This window comes from Peromyscus leucopus, chromosome 5 (assembly GCF_004664715.2).
Source record: "Peromyscus leucopus breed LL Stock chromosome 5, UCI_PerLeu_2.1, whole genome shotgun sequence".
Classification (NCBI taxonomy): Eukaryota; Metazoa; Chordata; class Mammalia; order Rodentia; family Cricetidae; genus Peromyscus; species Peromyscus leucopus.
In genome coordinates, this window is record NC_051067.1 from 26,296,858 (window position 1) to 26,319,328 (window position 22,471).

At 46.4% G+C, this 22,471-nt stretch overlaps 1 protein-coding gene across 4 annotated transcripts in view; it reads right to left on the reverse strand.

Moving 5' to 3' along the window:
* Window positions 1–22,471, reverse strand: part of Rreb1 (ras responsive element binding protein 1) — a 131,077-nt gene that overhangs the window by 67,851 nt on the left and 40,755 nt on the right. For all 4 annotated transcript variants that reach the window (XM_028856539.2, XM_028856541.2, XM_028856544.2 and 1 more), the window contains exon 2: window positions 860–961. The gene's annotated coding sequence lies outside the window, so the exon portion shown is untranslated. The remainder of the gene's footprint in view (window positions 1–859; window positions 962–22,471) is intronic.

Below are 22,471 nucleotides of genomic sequence, written 5' to 3' on the forward strand. Positions count from 1 at the left end.
AATGAGAGGATGCCCCATGCCTTAACACAAGCTCCAGGTCACAGAGAGAAGCCTGTGCTTACACCCGAGGGGCTGAAATCCCACACCATGTGAGGTTAAGCTGTGAGGAAAGATCCTCCTATCTACTGGCCTAAAAGATGGTTTTAATAGTTTAAGATCCATTTACAGTGTTTTTGTTTGCTTGTTGGTTTGTTTGTTTTTAACCTAATAGTTACAGACCTAGAGAATTTCCATTCTCTCTCTATGTGCTGCATCTAAGATCATTTAAGATTTAAAACAAAAATAAAAATGATCAACCTGCCAAGATGACTAAATGAGCGGTGATTACTGCTGCCAGCCTTGTTCAGTCCCCAAGACCCACATTATAGAAGGAGTCAACTGATACTCATAGGTGGTCCTCTGACCCCACCCCCCAACATACACACTTAAGAATCTTTAAAATAAAAATCACTGATGCTAATACGAATACCCACAACTGGGATCAGAGAAGATCAGGACCCCAGATGAAGTTCTCAAGTCTCAGAAGAGACTGACCAGCATCATCAGGCTGACTATTTCAGCTTTACCCTTCTAGTTTTGAATCTGCGGTTTGAATCTGAAGTGGGGTGGAAAGGAGAAAAGAGGAAGGAGGAGGAGGAGTGTCTGAAGTTTTGCTTCCTGTGATGCAAACCCCAGACATCCCAGAGATTCCTCATCCCACACCAGAGACTCAACGGATCGAGAAGAACCAGCAAGTTGCAATTGCAATTTTCACGGACTTGGAAAAGAAGCAGGACAATTCGAGTCGAGGATAGGAGAAGGAGAGCACAGAAGATTGGTCATTACTGTGCCTCAAAGAAGCCTACAAAGAGTAACTGACCTGTTTTCTTCTTTCTTTTGAGGAGCTGACACAGACTGGGCCCAAATGTGGGCAGAGTCACACCTCAAAGCCACCACTTCTGGAGCACAGAGTTGGAATGACCTGGTGGGGGGAAAAAAGGTAACATTAGAAGGGTTTAAAAGAAGGAATAATTCTGCTTCTGTATCGTTTCCTCTACTCAACACCACCACGATGAGGACAATTCCCATTCCCTATCTGCAACTGCAAGCAAACTGTTAGTTGATTGCACGAGAATCCACTCAAGCGCTGCTGAAAATGAGTGTCTCTTCAACAGCCAGGCCCCCCATTACCTCTACCCAACGTTCACCCTCTAGTCCAGCAATTCTGAGGACAATGGCACATGAGGATGCTCGGACTGCTGGCTCTAGGTGGAGGTCATGATCTTGGGATGGGAGTATAGCTCAATGGCAGAGTACCTGCTTAGCATGGGTGAGGTCTTGGGTTTCATCTCAGCACCACAAAGAAAGACAAAAATGGCTGAATGATATGGATGATCCTTCCAGCATAGATGAAAAACAAAAGAGAGACAGCACTTGGTGCTAATGGAAACAGGAGAGGAAGGAGAGCTGAAGAAAACGAGAAACATGAAACTAACAGTGCCTTAAAGTAGAGATCACTGCAAATAAGCAAATATGCGGGCGTTGCTTAACACATTTCAAAGAAGACCAAATGCAAGGCCTTCTCTTTCTACAGAAACACAGGAAAAACACCATCTCCACACATTCCCTTCAGGAATATGAGAGTGTCTGCTCTGGAGTTCCAGAGGCCTCAAAAGCACCGATCCGATGGTTACATCTGCTCCTCAATGCGGAGAAAGGTGGGATGCAGCACGTTCCAGAGCTACAACTCCGTCTCTTGCTCTCAACACAGCATCTCTCAGCTGAAGCAGAATAAAAGCTGGGGTATGGCTCAGAGGACCAGCGCCAGCTTAGCATCCACAAGGGCTCTAGGTTCTATGTCCAGCACCACAAAGTGGGGGAAAAAATCCCATATAAACAAGAATGTCAAGATGCAGTTGTTCGGCACATTTTCTCACTTTATCCTCTTTCAGAGCATCTGGAAACGAGCTGCCTAAGTGTGTCATACAGCTATCATCTCTATAGAGCGATCATCTCCCATCTTGCTCGGCGGCATCTCCAAACAGGCCCCTTTAAAATACAAATCAAAGGTTGGACATGGTAGCGTACACAGAGGTGGGTCTAAGGCCAACCCAGCTAGGCTGCATAGTAAGAACCTGTCTCAGATAAATGAATAAAATTCCCATCCAGTCTTCAAAAATGTCCTTGCACACCATCCCTACCTATCTAAACTTATCACTATCTAGGGAGAAATTAAACATTTTTTTTTTTAAAGAAAAAAGTCTAGATTACATAGCTCAGCAGTAAAGCAATGGTCTAGTATTCTTTTTTTTTGGTGGGGGGGGGGGGTGTTGGTTTTTGCAGACAGTGTTTCTCTGTGTAGTAGTTCTAGGCCTGTCCTGGATCTCGCGCTGTAGACCAGGCTGGCCTGGAACTCACAGATCCGCCTGGCTCTATCTCCCAAGTGCTGGGATTAAAGGTGTGCTCCACCACCGCCCAGCTGGTCTAGCATTTTTGAGGTCTCAGATTCATTTACTTCTTCCTCCTGTGCCACTTAGAGAGAGAGAGAGAGAGAGAGAGAGAGAGAGAGAGAGAGAGAGAGTCTTCCCCTGACTGTGTTCAATTTTAAAGTAATAGTAGGTTTTGGATCTAACTCTCATGCAAAGTATTTGTCTAACTTAGGCACCTGCAATGCCCATCAACGGAAAAAAAAAAGTAAGAGTACACGCACAATTTTTAAGTTGTAATGATAGATTCAGTAACAAAGAGTCTAGAAAGGAGCAGCCCCTCCTATTTTTCAATAAACTGTCAAGGTCTCCAAACAAGTTAAGTGAACTAAAAGCATGCTCCCAGGGTCAGAGGGTCTGGAATAACACATTTACAGAACTGAAAAATCCTATTAAAACTTAGACCCACTTCCTTCTCTTTCCATTAGACACTTAAAAAAGCAGTCCAGCCCCAAATGACCCCCCCCCACACACACACACATAGAACCAAGGGGGAAGGATCCACGCAAAGCAAAGGGTCAGGCTGGACTTGATTCTCAAAACTGCATCCTCTATCTGACCTTGGATGCAAACCGATTTGGATCCTGAGAATGCTGACTAACAAGAGCCACCTCCCTGTTTGTTTTGAGTTCCACTAGGTCTCAGGGAGTCATAAAGCTTGGAGGACGGAAAAGTACAAGGCACTTCAAGATACCCCTCACCTCCATCACGATCACTTCAGAAAAAAAGGGGGTGTGTGCGGATTGTTGCTAGTTATGTCCAAGAAGAGAAAATGTGACAAGGACTGGCTACAGCATTTGAGGGCAGGTGTGGGGTGCTGACTATCTGAATTTTCCTTCCCAGAAAGCTTGTGCAAGTCCAAGAGGCAGGATATCTTAGAGTAGGCAGAGGCCCCTGGGAGGAGGAGGGGTGGGGAAGGCCAGCCCCACCTCCCACCCCCCAGATAAGGGACAATGCTATGCAAAGCCAGAAAGAGAAGATTAAGGAGGCTGTCTCCAGGTCCAGGGAGATAGCAACAGAGAGATGAAAGATAAAAGGCAAGGATGGTATAGAAGTAAAGAGCGGCATCCCAGCTTCTGAAGATGAAATCTAAGATCTCTCCTCGGGTTCTCGGGAAATATGGAATAAGTTGAGATGCCGAGGATGATGGTCTTTATAATACTTGACTGAAAAGGCTACAGTGAGTCCCTATAATGTCCAAAAATACATTGGATGGTTTGTGAGGGATGTATGAGGAGAGAGCTGACTTGACCAGTTCAGGCCAATCCAGAACAAGATACAAAGTAGAAGATACAAGAGTAGAAAGTCAGCTATGAAACTGACTGAAGCTCTTGACAACCTACAAAGACATCGAAAGGGTGGGCTAAGCTGGGGACAGAATCTAAACTGACTAGATATAGCACCAAGTCCAAGCCTGCCCAGCCCGAAGCCCAAGGCAAACCCATATTTGCTAACCAGGATGGCCTTGTACATGCCCTGAAGGCTGAGAGGGCTGGGGTGGCGGCTCTCTGAATTCCAGGAAGTTGGTGTGTTTCTTGGCTTGGGGGCTAGGCTATGCCTTGGAGAGGGTGGCAACCCATGAAAGTCACCAGGCCCCACCCCATTGGCACAGGCTTTAGTTAAAGAAAGGCTAAAGCATGATGTAGCAGCACGATGTAGCAGCACCCAACCCCGGCTCAACTGAGCACTAGGAGGCGCTATAGCCAACTCTGTATTGCTTCCTCTTGAGTGAAGATGGGTTGCTAAGAGATGGAAATGAGCATGAAAGTAAAGGATGAGATGGCCACCCAGGGATGAAAGAAAGATGCACGATCTTTGTCTCCTCTCCCTCCTTCCTCTACAGGAAATGCTCCCTCTAACCTGTCTCTCAGAAGCTCTCTGGGAGAGCCCAAAGTCTGCTTTCTGCCCCTGTCACCCACCAGTACCCATGGTTACCTCTCTACTCCGTTTCTTGCCCCTAAGTGTGCATGACACCTCCTTCATTCTTGGGCTCTACCTCAAACTCACACCTCTGGGGGAGGGCCCAGCAGCCCATCTCAGGGGGCTTTATTCAACCCTGAGAACGAGCTCATGAAGGCCAACAACAAGGTCAAAACCCACAAGGATTTACATCAATGACCTTCCTGAGAGCCACTGGCCTATCAAAGTCCTGAACAAACACCAAAGCACTGAAGCAGAGCCTAAGAATCCAGTTCCAACTTGGCGTTGACTTTCTTCAGCACAACTAAACAGGAAAAGGGGAAAGGAAGCCATCTACACAGGGCCTTGTTTCTAGGCTCCTCCGGAGAAATAACGTATTAGATATAAGCTTCAGACAGGGTAGGACTGGAGTGCAATGCATGGGCGGCCAGCAAATGGTGTTCTTCAAGCCTATGCCACTCCTTGAGAATTCAGTTTCTTTGAGACTCTTTGAGCACTTCGGCCAGGATTTCTGTGGACCTTTGCCTTTTTCTCTGCCCCTCCTGGGCAGTAAGAAATGTACAACAAAGGGTGGAGAGGAAGAGAGAAGAGTTAGAGAGCATGGCTACTGCCTCCTACAGCCCCAGCATTAGCTCAGGAGCTACTGAGGTGTGCCTCTTCATAGACACAGGACACAGGAGCGAGGGAGGATGAGAGGAAGAGTGAATGGAGAACGCTCCTCAGTGCATGTTCAGCATCCATGAGGCCCTGGGTTCTATCCCTAGCACCATACAGATGAAAACAAAAACAAATGACAAAAGGTGAACAGCTGGAAAGATGCCGAGTCTGCTAGATGCTGGACTGGACCATCATCACCACAGCGGCTACTCTTCTCCCTGCATCTCAGCTTCTTCAGAGGAAGGAGGGCGGCAGCACCTTCCCTGATCACATGCTTTCCTGTACGCACACAGCACTGTGGAGAAGCTGACTCCTCGCCTTGCAGCTCTTCTCCAGGGAACACATCTTACAGACAGGATCTAACAACTGCCAAATTCACAAGGCCAAGACGCAGCTGCCACCTGGCAGCCATTTGTCACCCAGCACCCTCCTCCCCTGGGAGGGGAACACGGGTGGCCCTTGGCACCAGGCTGTGAGAAGAACAAGTCCCTGGCCCTCTCCCCAGGCAGGCCAGACTTTTCCTAAACATTGTTTTTCTGCTTGGCCACTAGGTCCTGGTATTTCATCACTTTCTTTCCTAGCTTAGCAGAAGCCTCTACTTTACCAACAGCCGAAGGAAAAGGGGGTAAGAGGTCAAGGTGGTCTGCACCGCACAAGGAATGCCTGCCTGTGCGGACAGAAGAGCAAGAGTCCTCACCTACCCACAGTGCCTGGCCACATGGTTTAGGGTGGGGGCTAAGCTTGACTCCTAGCGCACCCCACCTCCAGAGCACTTTTGGCTTATCAGGTAAAAACAGGTACGGAAAAGGCGAGGCAAAGGGCCTCTATAATATACCTGGGTTGTAGAATTTAAAACTGGAAAAGACAAGGCTATAAATCACAGAAAATAGGATTCAATGTAAGAGTATACCAGAAGCCTGCCTGTATTCAAGTACGATACTTCCAGAGAACTGGAGGTATTTCCTGAGACATAAACTCTATGCCAGAAATGCAGCAAGCAGTTTATATGTATTTAATCCTCCTCCAAATCCTGTACAGCAACGACTAGTTATCTGATGGATGCTACACACTACTCTTAAGGGATGGGGACAGAACTACAATCTGGGATTCTGTGGCTCCAAGATTCCTGTACCAATCAAGACACCACCAAGAGCACAGAAAAACCCTTCATTGGAAGGAAATGAGCAATGTAAAGGGCTGGGAAACCAAGGCAGTGGAAAAACGAGAGTTAATGGAGCTGGAGAAGCTGAGAACATTTTCTGAAACACACAGAGCCGGCTGCAAATGCTGCAGGACTAGAAAGGATGCATGCATCCCACAGGTCACCAGGACAAGCATGAGGAACGGTAGAAGACACAAAGAAACAGTGTTGGGACCCGTGATTCTTTAAACCAGGGCTGTTTGTTTGTTTGTTGGGGGGTAGTGTTTATTTCATTTTATGGTTCTGGGTAACAGTTCATCACTGAAGGAAATCAGGGCAGGAGCCTAAGAGCAGGAACTGAAGCAGACAGGTGGAGGAATGCTGCTTACTGCTTTGCTCTGGTTTGGCTTAAAACAAAACAAAAATAAAACATGTGTTTATCGTGTGTGGAGGTCAGAGGTCAACCTGTAGGAGTTGGCTCTCCTTCCAACATGAGTTCCTGGAATCAAACTCAGGTTTACATGCTTGGTGGCAAGCACCTTTATTTGCTGGGCCATTTTGCCAGCCTTAAACCAGAGCTTTGAAAGAGAATAGCTGTTGGATGGAATGAGGCCCGGTAAGGTCAGTCATGAGCTTGATTCTTCTGGGTGTATTCACACAGAATGGGTAACCAACTAGACACGAAAGTATTAAGAAAATAATTTAAAAAAAAAATCAGTCTGACCACAGTAGTATATGACTCTTCTGGCTGACAGGCTGCATATTCCTGAGCCTATGTTCTCCTATCTGAGTGAAGGAGGCTTATTCAAACACCTGGGAAATAGTCTGAGCTGCTGATGTGATGCTTCTTCACTCAGCATTCCCAGTTACCCTCTCCCCTCGTGCTAAGTCTACCTGGAGTTGCCTCCAGCTTCTCTTATTAGATTTGCAGAGTTCTGACAGCAGCCCAATTTGATGAGCTTTGTTAAAAAAAAAAAAAATCCCATTTCAGCCCCTAAGTGAGACAATTAAAAATACGTAAGTTGGCTTATCATCACAAATGTAATCCCACAGACAGCAGCAAAGAGCAGAACAGCTGCTGACTCTTGCCATGCTGTATGGCAAGGAGGAAATAAAACCCATGGGCTCTGTGCACTGCTGAAATAAATCTTGGCCAACTCCACATTTGCTAAACCAAGGCAGTATACGCTCCTGGCACCCATGAGGACAGGGCCACGGCTGCTGCTTCCTCGCATTCCCCAACACTCCTTTTCTCTTCCAGCGGCAGCACCTGAACCTGGTGCTGCTCACAACCAGCAACTTGCCCTGTCCATTCAGGCAACTGGACTGGAGTGATCTGACTGTCCTGGGCACTTCTGTGAACTAGAACTAAGTATCCCATTACAGCTCGTGGGAAAGCTGGGGTAAAGTTCAGTAGCCATTTGCAGTTTTGGGCAATATTCTCCCACCCGGTCATGAATCCCGAGGGCTCAGGCTGGCTTTTCTGATACCCTAGGGAAAGGGCACAGCAGAATCAGGAATTCTGGCTCTTCCCTGAGGAGGAGCCCAGTTCAAGCTAAGAACCCTAGGGCAGGTGATCAACCTCAGATTAGAAGGGACTGTACATTCCCAGAATTCAGGGCAGGTGCAGGATGACTGTCCTAGGAAAACCAAAGTGATTTTGTGGAAGATAAAACTACTGTTTGAATTGCTCCTCCCCTGGCTGCTTCTAGAAGGCACTGGAAGGGGGAGATTCACATCTTTCATTTGCCCATTGGAAAAGTGGTCAGCTGTGGTCAAAATTTCACAGTGGGTAATCAGACATTACCAACTGTCAGCTGAGGATGACTGTGCTGGGGAAGTGACGTGCTCCCAGGGACCTGATGGGCTGCCCTCTTTGAATGCAACAGATGGTCATTGTCTCTCCCCCATCTCCCCCAATTTTCCCCGTAAGAAAAGAATTCACCACTGCACATGTGAAGGCAAACACATACTCTGAGTTATAAGTGGTTGATGAATGTTTATACACAGTACAAACCAAAAAATCACTGGCAAGCAAATGGTTTTTCTTAAACAGTGAGTCAAATGTGACTACTATGGTGCACAAGACATGCCCCTCCTAAGAGACCCTGTGTCAGGAAATCATGGCATATTCTGAGTACCAACAGCCCAGCATCTGTCCAGGCTTGGGGAGATTAATGCAGTACTAAAAGAAGTCTGAGGTTCTGGTCCTGACTACCCTGGCCTTGACCGCTGGGAGGATGATTAGCTCATCACAACTATAATGCCAAGGGTGGGACGTGCAGGATTAGGTTTTGGCCGTACTGCTGTGAAGGGTTGCTCTCCACTCCTGAGCAACTCTGAAAGAAACCCGTGTCCCAAAAGTACACAGGTTCATTTGCTTTAGGTTCATCGCCTACCAGGTGCTGAACACCCACAGGCTTCCAAATGTCGGTTCACATCTTACAAGCCCCACCCTAAACAGACAGCTCCTTTACAAAGAACTGAATTCCCACCAAGGGTTACAAAGTATACGAAGAAAACCAAAGGTGAAGATAACCGAGAGAGGCAGGTCCTTTTCCTTGAACTCCCTTCTCCTATCTAAGTCACCACTTGGCCAACACTGAACCCACAGCTAACGAGAAAGGGATGCCCTGCCCCCAGACCCAGGAGGGTCCCAGACATCTGGGACATGGCTGGATGGCTGGACAATTCCAAGAGACAGATACTTGAGCATAAAGAGTCTCCCTAGCACACAGATTTGGATAACCAAGCTAATGTCTATTTACATAAGCAGGAAGTGATTTACACATTCTCAATAAAAAACACAAGGAACTGCTTTCTCGTCAATGGAACACAGTCCTGCATTTCAGGTAGAGTCATTTGAAAGACAATCATAAACCAAGCATGTGACAAAGGCACTCCTGATGTTCAAAAAGACATCCCTACTCTCTTTATCTTCCTCTCACAGTTTGCCATCCAGTGATAGGAGGGGCCAAGCCTCTAACAGTCCATACTTTTATCTCCTACTGACCACTCAAAGCCAGGGGCTGGACTTCCTGCCGCTAGCCTGGAGGGGCTGTTTGACTTTTAAATACTTTTTAAATACCTGCCTCTGCTGCCTGTCCCAATGCCTAAGCAACATCTACCCAAAATCCACTGCAGCAACAAACTTAACAACCTTGCAGTGCAACAGAGTAGAACACTTCAAATTGTTTTTACATTTTAACTTATTTTGTGGGCATACCCATGGCACATGTGTGGAGGTCAGCGAACATCTTGCATTCCCTCCTTCCACTATGTGAGTCCTGGAGATAAAACTGAGGCCATTAGGCTTGGTGGCAGGAGCCTTTACCACTGAGTTATCTCACCTGCCTGAGCCTTGATGTGGGAGAGGCCTGGCATGGCCAAGAGAAGGACATGCCTTCTGGGGTCACTTAAGCATCTACAGCAAACACAACAGCTATCTTCATCCAAGTGTACAAGCTGTAACAAGAGCTAGAATAATGCACAGCTTAACTCTTTTTTTTTTTTTTTTTTTTTTTTAAAGAAAGGATCTTCTTATGCAAATCAGGTTGTCCTTGAACTCATGATCCTCCTGCCTCAGCCTTCTGGGTATTGGGGTTACAGGTGTAAGCCGCTATTCCCATCTACATACATTCCTATTCTTACCATTAAGTCATATGTGCTACTATTCCTTAACCACTGGAAGCAAGAGCACATGCTTGTGTGCGCCCTCATTGGAGAGCAGTGCTCTGGCTCCCTTGTCCATCAGCCCACCCAGCCCTAACCACTCAACAGTTGCAGTGCCTGGGCGGTCTACAGTTCAGTCTCCAAAGCACCCCTGTCTGCTCAGCCCAAGATCTGCATAACAGCAGCAAAGGGCACTTCTTTGTGCACCATCGAGGCAGCTGTGAAAGCTGTGTTTGTTACTTACGTGTGCACCGATGGGCCAGAGAGAATTCACCCAGAGCACAGCAGCCACTGCCCACCAGGAGGTAAAAGTTCCATTTTCTGGTTTAGAAAATGATAAAACTCAAGATGCTAACCGCCACCTTTCTGGTGGTATGAAGATCCTCTCCATAATCACTGAAGGGATACTTCCTTGTCTAAACACCTGTAGCTTCTCACAATTTCACAGACAAGAGAGCTGAGTGGGAGAGGAGACAGGGGTAAGGGTGGTAAATCAGGCCAGGGGCAAGCGACAAACTAGACTAGTTACAGGTTGAGTCCCCAGCACCACTTTCTAGGCCACCACTCCAGAGCACAGACAGTATTTCTTCAAGCCACTCCACCAGGGCAGCTACGCTCTTCCATCATGGCCTACAACTGCCATCTGTGAGGCCTCCGTCCACAGCCACAGGACCTGAAAGAACAGGAGCCAGCTAAGTGGTTCAGACCCACCAGCAAACAGCTTCGACATTCTCAAGTCGTGCCCCACACCCCCCCCCCCCCAGCCATGAAGTCAGGAACAACCGGTACAGACAAAGAAAACTCGCAAAACAATGGCATCTACAGTACTCATTGAGTACACCTGAGGGAAACTTCAGCACTCTTAAAGATGCTTCATTACAATTCAGGGTAGGGTGGAGTGGGGAGGGGAGGGGGAAGCAAACGGGCAGTCCGTTAGACCCAGGCAGTCCACTAGACCCAGGCACATACATACATCTGCAGAAGTCAACATACAAGTCAAGTGAACAGCAGTTGCTTAACTGGATTGGAGTGGTAAGCACACGTCCACAGGTATGTTAGAAGAAGCTGCACATATCTTGACATTATCCCAATGAGAAGTACATTTTTTTTGTTTTGTTTTGTTTTGTTTTTCGAGACAGAGTTTCTCTGTGTAGCTTTGCACCTTTCCTGGAACTCACTTGGTAGCCCAGGCTGGCCTCGAACTCACAGAGATCCGCCTGGCTCTGCCTCCCAAGGGCTGGGATTAATAGGCGTGCGCCACCACCGCCTGGCCGAGAAGTACAATATTTTTTAAAGGAAACAATTTAGTTCCACCTATCTTATGTGGAAATCGTAAAAATCGTGTGTTTTACTAGTTCTAACCCAAATTCAGGGTCAAAGTTTACTGGCAGTCTCATCAGGCAAAGCAAGTTCCTGAAGATGCGCTGCACTGTTTCTGTGCTCTGGGTGGGAGGAGAAGCGGAGCCTGCCATGTGCAGGCACGAAGGCCCGCTGAGGCTCCAGCTATCGGAGACACTAGGAAGTGAAAGAGCCCCTGGCTGGCAGGCTGGGAAGACAGAGCAAATACAAAGAGTGAAAGTCCAACCCAAGGGAAAGTGGCCCCTGAGCCAAACTGCTTTAAAGCTGTGGGGCTCACCAGAGGTGCAGAAGAGGAGGGCAGGGGGGCAAAGGCAAACCTCAACTTGAAGAAAGGACCCGGCTTTTGGCCAAATGTTAGCAACAAGAACACAATGTGGAGAGAGCATGGGTTCCAATGAAGGGACCGTGCTTTTCACCCTTCTCCAGGGAGATGCTGAAGCCCATGGTCTGTGTGCATTTATTTATTTAATTACTTTTGCTTTAAGGTTGAAAAGCTCTCCTTAAAGTGAGGTAAGGACACGAAGTGACTGAGACGACTGTGTTCTCATGCCCTTACTTGGCAGAAGAAGTTCCCACCACCACTCCATCCCCACCCCCATCTCACTGCAAACCTTTTGCTTTGTTTCTGACCCATGAAGAAAACTCCCCTGGGAGTCCTCAGTGCATACAGCACATTGTGAGAAGGGAGGGAGAGTGGAGTGGGGGAAATGGCAAAGAGGAGGCTGGCAGAACGACTCTGAGGTCAAGGTTCCATCTGGGAAGGGATGAACTTTAGCCTGCCACTGTGGACACCCACTGACGGGCTTCTTTTTTTTTTTGGCCTAGGATGAACTAATCATATCCATATTTATCCATATTTTAAAAAAGTGTTTGGCAGTAGATTTTTTTTAAGGGGATGATTAGAGGCACATGACCCCCGTTAGGAAGCAACTCGGGGCAGTTTAAAGGACAGACATGAAGACATGAAGAGGTACTGGTGAGGAGGGGACATGGAACATCACAGAGGGAGATCTGAGAGGAGGCCTTTGTGGCCAGGGCAATGTTCAGAACGATCCTGGGCTGCCTGCCTCAGGTAACACAGCGGATGACACAGCAGTTAGCAGATGGACGAAATTCTTCCTGCAGGAGGGAATATGGGCCATACAGTGGAATGAGACTGATTACGGAACAGCAGAATACAGAAAGTCTCAGGTCCTCAGGCATGGCAAGAGGCTCCTTTGCCCGCTAAGCCAGCTCTGTAACTTTTAAAAAGTTTTATGTGAGTCTACTTTAAATGACTAGTCATGACCAGAGGCTAGAGCATTGGATAGGGCAGGTCTATAGTACTTTTTTTTTTCTAGTATTCTTGGGTTACTACATTATAGTCCTTTGTTTTTAAGCCCCAAGGCAGGAATAAAAATAGTCTACTAAGAGGACGTAGTTCACAGATGTAACTTACTTTGCTTACTATTTATGAGTTTCAGTATATATAGAGAAAGAGCCCATGAAACCAACAAGACAGGGGCATCTCCTAAACAGGCAAATGAGTCAATCCCACCTTACTCATCTACACAGATTCTGCTCCAATTAGTCCTGCCCCAAACAAAAAAAAAGTGCCCGAAACATTGGGAGAATGTTTATAAATCTAGGTCCCTTTTAAATGCAATTTGGGAGTAGAGGAATGTGTATAGCTTGGTGCTAAGTGTTGGCCGAGCATGCCTGAGGCCCTGGGCTTAAGCTAGTCTAAAATGAGGATAATACCTTACTAACTGTATAGTATTTACAATTATGTGGGGGGGGGGGGAGCTGGTGAGACGGGGCTCAGTGGGTAAAGGTACTTGCCACCAAGCCCGAAAACCTGAGTTTGATTCCCAGGACCCACATGGCAGAGAGAAGAAACTTCTAAGTTATCCTATCTAGGGGCTGGAGAGACGGCTCAGCTGTTAGAGCACCTGCTGCTCTGGCAGAAGACTCAGATTCGGTTCCTAGCACCCACATGGTGCCTCACAACTATTGACAACTCCAGTTCAAGGGGATCCAATATCTTCTTCTGGCCTCTGATAACAAGCACACATGAGGTCCATATACAGGCAAAACACTCATACACATAAAATTAAAATTTCTTAAAACAAACAATGCCAGGCTTGGTGGTGCTGGCCTTTAATCCCAGCACTCATGGGAGGCAGAAGCAGGCGGATCTCTGAGTTTGAGGCCAGCTTGGTCTACAGAGTGAGGTCCAGGACAGCTAGGGATACATAGAGAAACTCTGTCTCAAAAAACAAAAACAAAAACAGATAGCACACACATGGCCATACACATACGTACACAAATAAAGAAGTTAAAAATTAAACAAATAAGATAAAAATTTAAAATATACAGTGGGACATGGGAGCCATGTGCGGAGACAGCAGGAACCCAAGTTCAAGGCCAGCCTAGGATACACAGTAGTTTTACGGCAGCCTGGGCTACGTCGAACAGCAGGACCTTTTCGTCTCCTATTGCTATTGTTTCCTCCCCTGTGCTAGGGATGAAGCACAGTGCGAGAACTGTATTCCATCTACTACCCGTCACCCAAGGCTTGTCCATCACTACGCCACCAGTTCCAGGCAGGAACCCACAGTAAGTGACACCAGTGGCATCGACAGAATGCCACTTCTAACCTTCCCTTTTCTTGTGGAGAGAAAATGTAGAGTTTAGTGAGCTACCATCACAACACATAACAATAACTCAATACCCACTGGTCAAATCGGTTTCTAAAAACCTCCTGAACCATACTTCCCAAAACATGGCTCTTTTTCCGACAAAGGAGGGGGGAGATGGTAAGCCAAAGCCCTTTATTCAGGTTTGCCCACATCCCACTTATTCCGAGATTCCAGAATGTTTGGTAATTGTTAGAGGAAAACATTCAGCCTATATATTGTAGCCATCTCTAAAGGTGCTCCCAGAAAGACTTAGGGGATGTGTGAATACACCCTACACTATCAACTCCTGGGAATTTCATGTCACAGACTAGAAGGTCGTCTTATTGGACATGTTTGTTTTGTAACTATCAAAAGGTTATGAAGGTCTTAGTGAGCCTTTGACATTGAAACCATGAATTAAAGCTGGGGTGCCCTAAAAGTTGTCCCCTTTAGACTGCAATGCATAAACAGCCTAGACAAAAGAACAAGAATCATGAGGAAATGGGAATGTGACTCTGATTAGCAGGCATTGGGTGCTGAGCTAGCTTGGTCTTTATTCCTGCATACATCCTTTGAAGATTAGAAAACTAATGTTTTGTTTTGTTTCAAAGAGTTTTTAAAAAGAAACCTGAATTGGCAAGGTGGGGCACACCTTTGATCCCAACATTTGGAGGCAGAGGCAGGTAGATCTCTATAAATTTGAGGCCAGCCTGGTTTACAAGTTCCAGACTGGGCAAGTTCCAGGCAGGGCTACACAATGAGAGCCTGTTTCACGACTCCTCTTCCAAAATACCTTAAGAACAACAAACAGGATTTGCACTCTTGTTCCCAAAGTTGTGGGAATAAAATACTCCTAAGGCCTCAAATATTATTTATATTTATATTTATGTATATGTATATATGTATTTTGATAGGGTCCCACTGTGTGGTCCTAACTAACTTGGAACTCACTAGGGATGTCAGGTTAGCCTTGAACTCATAGTGATCCACTTGCCTCTGCCTTCCAGTACTGGAATTAAAGGAATATACCACTATACCTGGTAAATATTTCTTATGATAAAAATGCTACCCCCTACCAACCCACAACCACACAAACAAAATCCACTACTAGGCCAAGAGAGGGGAACTACTCACGAACTTCCCACCCAGGGGGCGGAAGAAGCAGGTGACAGAATTGGGTAGACAGGTGTGTGCAGGGGAAAGGGTATGGGGGTGGCAAAACCGATGGGGGGGCTGATACTCCAGCACCAGGTGCTGCTGAAGGCCAAGGGATGATTACAGAGGGTGTGTGGGGGCAAATTATGGGGAACTGGGAAAGCTGGGTTTGGGATAGTAAGGGGTATAGGCTCAGAGTAGTCTGAGACGATGATGTAAGAGTTCAGAAAACCTGTTCCAACATGGTGACTGGGGGAGGGGGTGACTAGAAAGGGGAACAAAGGGAACAGGGAAGGTAAACCAGAACAACTTTCAAAGAAAGGCAGGCAGGCAGGCAGGCAGGCAGGAGAAACAACAGCAAAGGCAAGTGGCCTGAGGGGCTAGGAATGGTGATCCCAAAAAGTTTCAGACGCTGACAGAGCTGGGCTACATTTTATTCTAGAGACGCTGGGTGTGACATGATGCAGGGGCCTGCCCAGAAGGTGGTGGCGGTGTAGAAGTGGTAGGGGAGGGAGCTTGAAACGGGGAACTGAAGAAGAGACGCTCCCTGCCTCAGAGCATAACAGATCCCTTTCATCTGAGTAAGATAGAGTGGAATCCCAGAGGGTCCAGAAAGGCTCCTTTGCTGGAGGCTCTTCATCATTAGCACACAGTAGGAATTCAAATATTTGACCGGATTGGTGATCTCCAGAAAACAGGCAGTTGGTCCCAGCTGTGAGTCAGAAGAAGAAAATGGGGCGAGTGATAGTTTAATGAACAAAGGAACCCAGACAACAGGCAGGAGACAGCCCAATGGCTGTCAGAGATAAACAGAGCCCCCCGCATGTCCACTCCCACCCTCCACCCCACCCCCACCAGCCCAGCAGCCGAGGAAGATGAAGCTGAACAGAGGGAAGCCTCAGTTTAAGTCTTTACAGTACATGACCTCAAGGTACTCGCCATCGGTCCTGAGCCTGATAGATGGCTCATTTCTACAATCTCAGTATTTCCAAGGTGGAAGCATGAAGATGGAGAAAGTTCAAGGTCATCCTCTGCCACACAAGAGAATACAAGTCCAGCCGAGACTATGAGTCTACCTCAAAACACACACCCTCACACATGCACATCCCAGATGGGTCTATAATCTGTAATCCTGGCAGCACTCAAGGCTACATTGTGAGTTCCAGGCCAGACAGAGCTACAAAAGAAGACTCCATTTCAAAAAAACCCCACATTCTCTCTCACACATTCTCATTCTCTCTCTCTCTCTCTCTCTCTCTCTCTCTCTCTCTCTCTCTCTCTCACACACACACACACACACACACACACACACACACACACACACCCTACAGCTACAAAGTAAGACTGTCTCAAAAAACACACCCCACCACACACACACACACCCCAGAGCTACAAAGTAAGACTGTCTCAAAAAACACCACACACACACACACACACACACACACACAACACACACACACACACACACACACCGTCCTAAAGGCAGTGAAGTGGCACTTCTGGAAGACCCTCCTCCTACTCAGGGAGTCTATGGCACCCTGCTTCCCACTCCTGATGGGTGGCAGAGGAAAAAGAAAACTGTGTTATTTCAAACACTGCATCTTCTACTCCAGTAGTTAGAGGCAAGTCTGTTACTTTTCTTCCAGCTGATACCCAATCCAGTCATGTAGCTGTTCTCCTAAATATAAACCAGTAGATTCCATGCACAAATACCAAGAGCACCAGGGCTCCCAGAGAGGAGAAAACACCTTCCAAATTCTCAACCCAGATCCTTTCACATTTTCTTTCTGGGCTGACCTCTGCAGCTCTAACAGAGATACCGCACAGTGTAAATGCGGGCTGATGGCCACACAAGACAGGGTCTCACTATATGTACTCCGAGCTGGCCTGAAATGCAGAGTTGTGCCTGCCAAGGCCTCAAGTGCTGGAATTAAATCCAGGGGCCACCATACCCAGCAAAAGGAGGCACAAGGCCCACCAAGAGCATTGTGATCTGGGCAGTTCTCAAGGTGCAGCCAAGCCTGGACCAATCTGTGAGTCAATGAGTGTGAACTCAATTGTTCTTTTTTAGGTTAGTTCTTTTGTTTAGATTTGACTCAAGACTTCCTTCAATTATCTACGCCGTCACTGGAGGACCTAAGCAAACCAAACCATTTAAACTGATGAAGGGGAGGGAAGTAGATGGATGGAGCTTTAAAACAACTTATGTAAATAATCTCTCCTCCTCCTCCTCCTCCTCCTCCTCCTCCTCCTCCTCCTCCTCCTCCTCCTCCTCCCTACCTGTTCTTCCCCATCTCTATTCAATTACTAAATCAGCAACTGTTTCTCAATTCCTAGACTTCAGGCTAAATGTTAAAACCTCAGTTGAGCCCTTGCTTGCAGAAACTAAAAATTTCGGCAATTTGGGAATGAAATATGTTCAGACCATATAAAGCATAGTGGTTGTTCCCAGCCAACATGAAACCTGAAAGGGGCGATGCTATCTTTATCCTCCACCTAGAGTCAAAGTCAGAACACTGTCCTCGGCAGGACTGCCAAGGAGCCATCTCATCTGCAGTCTGGGGACAAAGCAGGCGAGAAAGTGCGGGGCCAGCAGCAAGGGACACCTAACAGCAAGAGCCATCAGAGCTGCCTGGAAGAAAACGGACTTGATCATCACATTTTATTATTTTTAAAAATGTGTTTATTTTTATAATATGTATACGGCACACATGTTGTAATGTATAAATAATATATACATACTATACTTATATGTACTATTATGTGTCTATTATAAAATCTCTACACATATAATATGGGTCTGCATGTGTGTGTACTATGTACATGTGTAGTGCCTGTGGAGGCCAGAAGAAGGCACTGGATCTAGGAGAATTGGAGTTTCCAGAAGATCATGAGCTACCACGTAGGTAACTGGGAACCGGACCCGGGTCTCTGGAAGAGCAGCCAGTGCTCTTGAACTGCTGAACCATCTCTCCCGCCCCGTCACAAATTTTAAAGGATGTAAGGAAATACGCCATTCTTTTGTTTGTTTGTTTTTTCGAGACAGGGTTTCTCTGTGTAGTTTTGGTGCCTGTCCTGGAACTTGTTCTGTAGACCAGGCTGGCCTCGAACTCACAGAGATCCACCTAGAGGCATGCACCATCACTGCCCAGCTGAAATAAGCGATTCTTAATGTCATTTGGAAACAAAAAAATTTTCATCAGCTAAATGCTAATATGCTAAAATGCTAGTGAACAGATCCCCTCCATGTAATGTAACCCCTTCCACAAGCCTTCTCAAGCGGAAGGAAGGCTGAGAACCATTTTACCCCATCTCTTGGAAGGGAAACCACATTTTCTCTATTAACACCGAAGACTCAACCTGAACCTTTAAACTGTCCGATGGAATCTGGCTTCACACAGGCATCTCAGAGAGGGCCGAGAGATGGAAGGCCAGAGAAGACTCAAAAGGGAAGGTGATGAGAATAGGACCTCCTCCCTCCCAAGCCAGGAGATTGCACATAGGTTAACTGAAGAAAATGTTCTTGTAATGTGACTGGACTACCTCACTCTGAGAAACCACTTCCCACTAATTCTTTGCTTCTGCCCCTAACAACCTTATTCTGCTTATTGTTCAGTTTTAAATGACTGAGCAACTGCAGCCTCGCCATGCACCTCCACGATTGGCCAACACCGTCAGTAGGCCACCACACATGTAAACCACCAACGCATGAAGCTCATGGGAAGGGGGCTTAACTTAAAACGTGAACTGTCACGGTCATACCGCACTTCCTGCTATTTCTCAGACTGTCTCCATCCCAGAAAAAGTACAAATTACGACAGGGCCAGGTAAACTGTCACCCTACAGAGCGGCGAGCACGCACACGATGGTTAGGGAGAGGATTCGGGAGCCATTGTCTGAGCCTGGATTCAATTCTTGCATCTACCACTTGCATCCTTGACCCTGTGACACCAACCTCTGTGCCTCGGTTTCCTCAGCTAAAAGACGAAGACAGTAACAACAGCTACATGATGTGGTTGCTGTGGGCAACAGGAGTACATTTGTTAGGTGCTTAGAGACTGGGACACACAGTGAAATCCCTCTGATGCTTGCTATTGCCATATTTGTGATTAGGATGGACATTCACACTAGTAAGTGCTTGTCAGTACTTTAGGCTTAATTCCTCAATCATAAATCCAACTGGTGCTAAAATTTCAATTAAGTCATTCTTAATCTTTACCAATACCTCAAAAAACTCAGTATAATAGCTTCCGGGGGCCCCCCTGAAGTTCCTTTTTTTGCTTATGGAACTAATTATCAATCAAAGAACCTAGGGCCTAGCACATAAAAGCAAACATGCCACCATGGAACAAGCCAGCCCTCCAGTTTCTGATGAAACCTAAGAGAAGTGTAATCTTTGGTACCGACAAGTTCCAAGGTGACACTTAGGCTGCTTATTTGGGGGAACCACACTCTTGAGCATCACTGTGAAGAACAGTTAGCTCAGGGTTAGGCTTTAGGCCCTAGTCTTCATTTCTTTATGTTCAAAGTAAACCTTCAGGAGAAGGAATGATAAAGGAGACAAAGGAAGTGGCTCACTAGTTAGAGAATGACTAGTTAGAGAACGACCTTTGCGTTCAGGCAGGTCACACTGCCGGTTAGGGCCAACAGGCTGTGAACACAAGGGATGCATATCACTACAGGCTGGAGCGTTGAAAAGCTGCCCATGTGACCTGCCAGCTCTCTTTTCTTGCTGCCACCTGTAAGCATAGATAATGCCAGCATGGCCATATGACCACCTCAGCCTGGATCCTTGAATCACAACATGGGATGGAGCTAGACTAATGAGTCGTAACTCTTCGACAAGTAAAGGCATGAATGAAATGTTTTAGACTTCAAGGCTTATTTGATACCTCATTCGGTACAGCTTAAATGAACCAATGTCTATCAGTGCTGGGCATGGTGGCACATGCCGTTAATCCAAGCACTCAGAATGCAGAGACAGGTGAATCTTGCTAAGTTCCATGCCAGCCTGGTTTACACAGTGAGTCCCAGGCCAGTCAGGGCTACGTCCATGAAATCCGGCCTGTCTCAACAAACCAACTAACCAAAAACAAACAATGCCTATCACCTTTATGACAAAAATACTCACATCATATCCAACCTATTAAACACATATGCATGAGGGTGAGTGGGCTATTTTTTAAAATCAGCCAGGATGTCTACCCTATCCTCATTAACTTTTATCTGCAATAATATTTTTTTTATGTCTTCCCTTTTGAGGTCTGTTTCTGGCCAATTATAAAAATCCCTCACTGCAGTATGCTCATGAAGCAACTGTCAGAGAGAAAGTTAAATATGCTAACAAGTATTTCCAAAGTGAAAAGTAAACACACTGGAGGATTTGGAACAAGAGTTCGGGTAGACGAAGCATACACAGGAGCCCATCTCTACCTACGGTCCCTATAATCTTATCTTCCCACATCCCCAAATTCAGAAGTTTCTAAAGCAAAACATGGATCTGCTGTGTGCTGAGTACTATACTATCCTGAATCATGAATGAATTCACATAAGAACAGTATTGGATATTACAAATAGTCTAGAGATTACTAAATTGTAGCATCCTTGGCAAGGGATCTTGGAAGCTGCCGCCCATAGAAAGAGGGTGAAAGGGTGACCTCTCCTTCCTGGAACTCTTTGCCTCTCATTCTGCTTTGCTGGGACAGACGAAAAGCACAATGCTTCCCTTTTCTTTGTATGTGGACTGACAACTTATTTTGCCCAAATAGAAAGGGGAATCTCTTTCTTTGAGGAATAGGACAGGATCTCACTAAGTTGCCCAGTCTGGCCTCAAAAATCTCTTCTTGCTGCCTCAGTTTCCCAAAGTGCTATGATTAGAGGCATGCACCACAATGCCAGATTTAAACTAGAAAGTGAAATACACAAAACTGAAATAATTGAAAAGAACCTGTTTGCTGGGGGATGTTCTGTATGTCCTGTGGGAGCCCATTCTCAGGTTCCTCGTGGCTTTACCCAGCAGGTCTGCATAGAGGATGATTAGGACCATGGGCCTGAGTGCAGGTGTCTGAGATGGTCTGCACTTGGCTGTACTGGGGGATGGTCTGTATGTCAAGTTGCTCTGATTGGTCAATAAATAAAACCTGATTGGTCAGTGGCCAGGCAGGAAGTATAGGCGGGACTAACAGAGAGGAGAAATAAAAGAACAGGAAGGCAGGAGTCACTGCCAGCCACTGCCAGGACAAGCAGCATGTGAAGATGCTGGTAAGCCACAAGTCACGTGGCAAGGTATAGATTTGTAGAAATGGATTACTTTAAGATATAAGAACAGTTAGCAAAAAGCCTGCCATGGCCATACAGTTTGTAAGCAATATAAGTCTCTGTGTTTACTTGGTTGGGTCTGAGCGGCTGTGGGACTGGCGGGTGACAAAGATTTGTCCTGACTGTGGGCAAGGCAGGAAAACTCTAGGTTTCCTAGTGCTGTACCCAGCAGGACTGCATGGGAGGTTGACTGGACCATGGGTCTGGGTACCAGGTGTTTGGAAGGGTCTAACTAGCAATGGGACGGGGTCTTTTGCTCCACCCCTTGGCATTGTTATAAATAGACCTTTGGGAAAGTTCTGGGTCCATTTGGATAAGGATCCAGGCCCACCCGAATCTATCCTGTGTTTTCTCTCTGTTATTGAGCCAGAACAGCACTTCCCTGGAGGGCTATCCATGAAGACCCTAGTCTACAACTCATTTCAAAGGAGGAAGAATTTCCTACTAGAACACACCATCATTCCACATGGAACAAAAAGACAGGGACAGACACACACGGACACACACATACAGACACACACGCACACTTACTTTAAAAACTTAGTAAAAAAGTTCAGGCTCCCTGTTCCCTTCTTAGCACTGTTGAAGTCAACATTTGAGATGAAGGAAACTTATTGTGTCAAGGCCCCTTGAACACATTCTCTGGGTGTATCACATTCCATCTTTCAGGGTACTTTTATGTAGCTTCCCCTAAAAAGGGTCAACACTCATATAATACATTTAGTCATATATTATAACTCAGCTGAAAAATTAGAATTAAAAATAATTTAAAGCAGGGCTGGAAGGATGGCTCAGTGATTAAGAGCACTGGCTGCTGTTCCAGAGGTCCTGGGTGCAATTCCCAGCAACTACATGGCGGCTCACAACCATCTATGATGGGATCTGATGCCCTCTTCTGGCATGCAGACATAGACAGATCACTCAGACATAAAATTAATTAATTAATTGCAAGACACCCTTTCCAGATGCCCATCCCCATGCACCCCATCCATGCTGGAGCTCAAACTAGGCTCTCCACACTTGTTAGGTAAGCTCTCTACCACTAGACTGTATTCCCAGCCCTGAAAACCTAGCTTTTTAACTTACCCACATCCCCCCAAAAACCAGCTGTCATTCTACTTGTA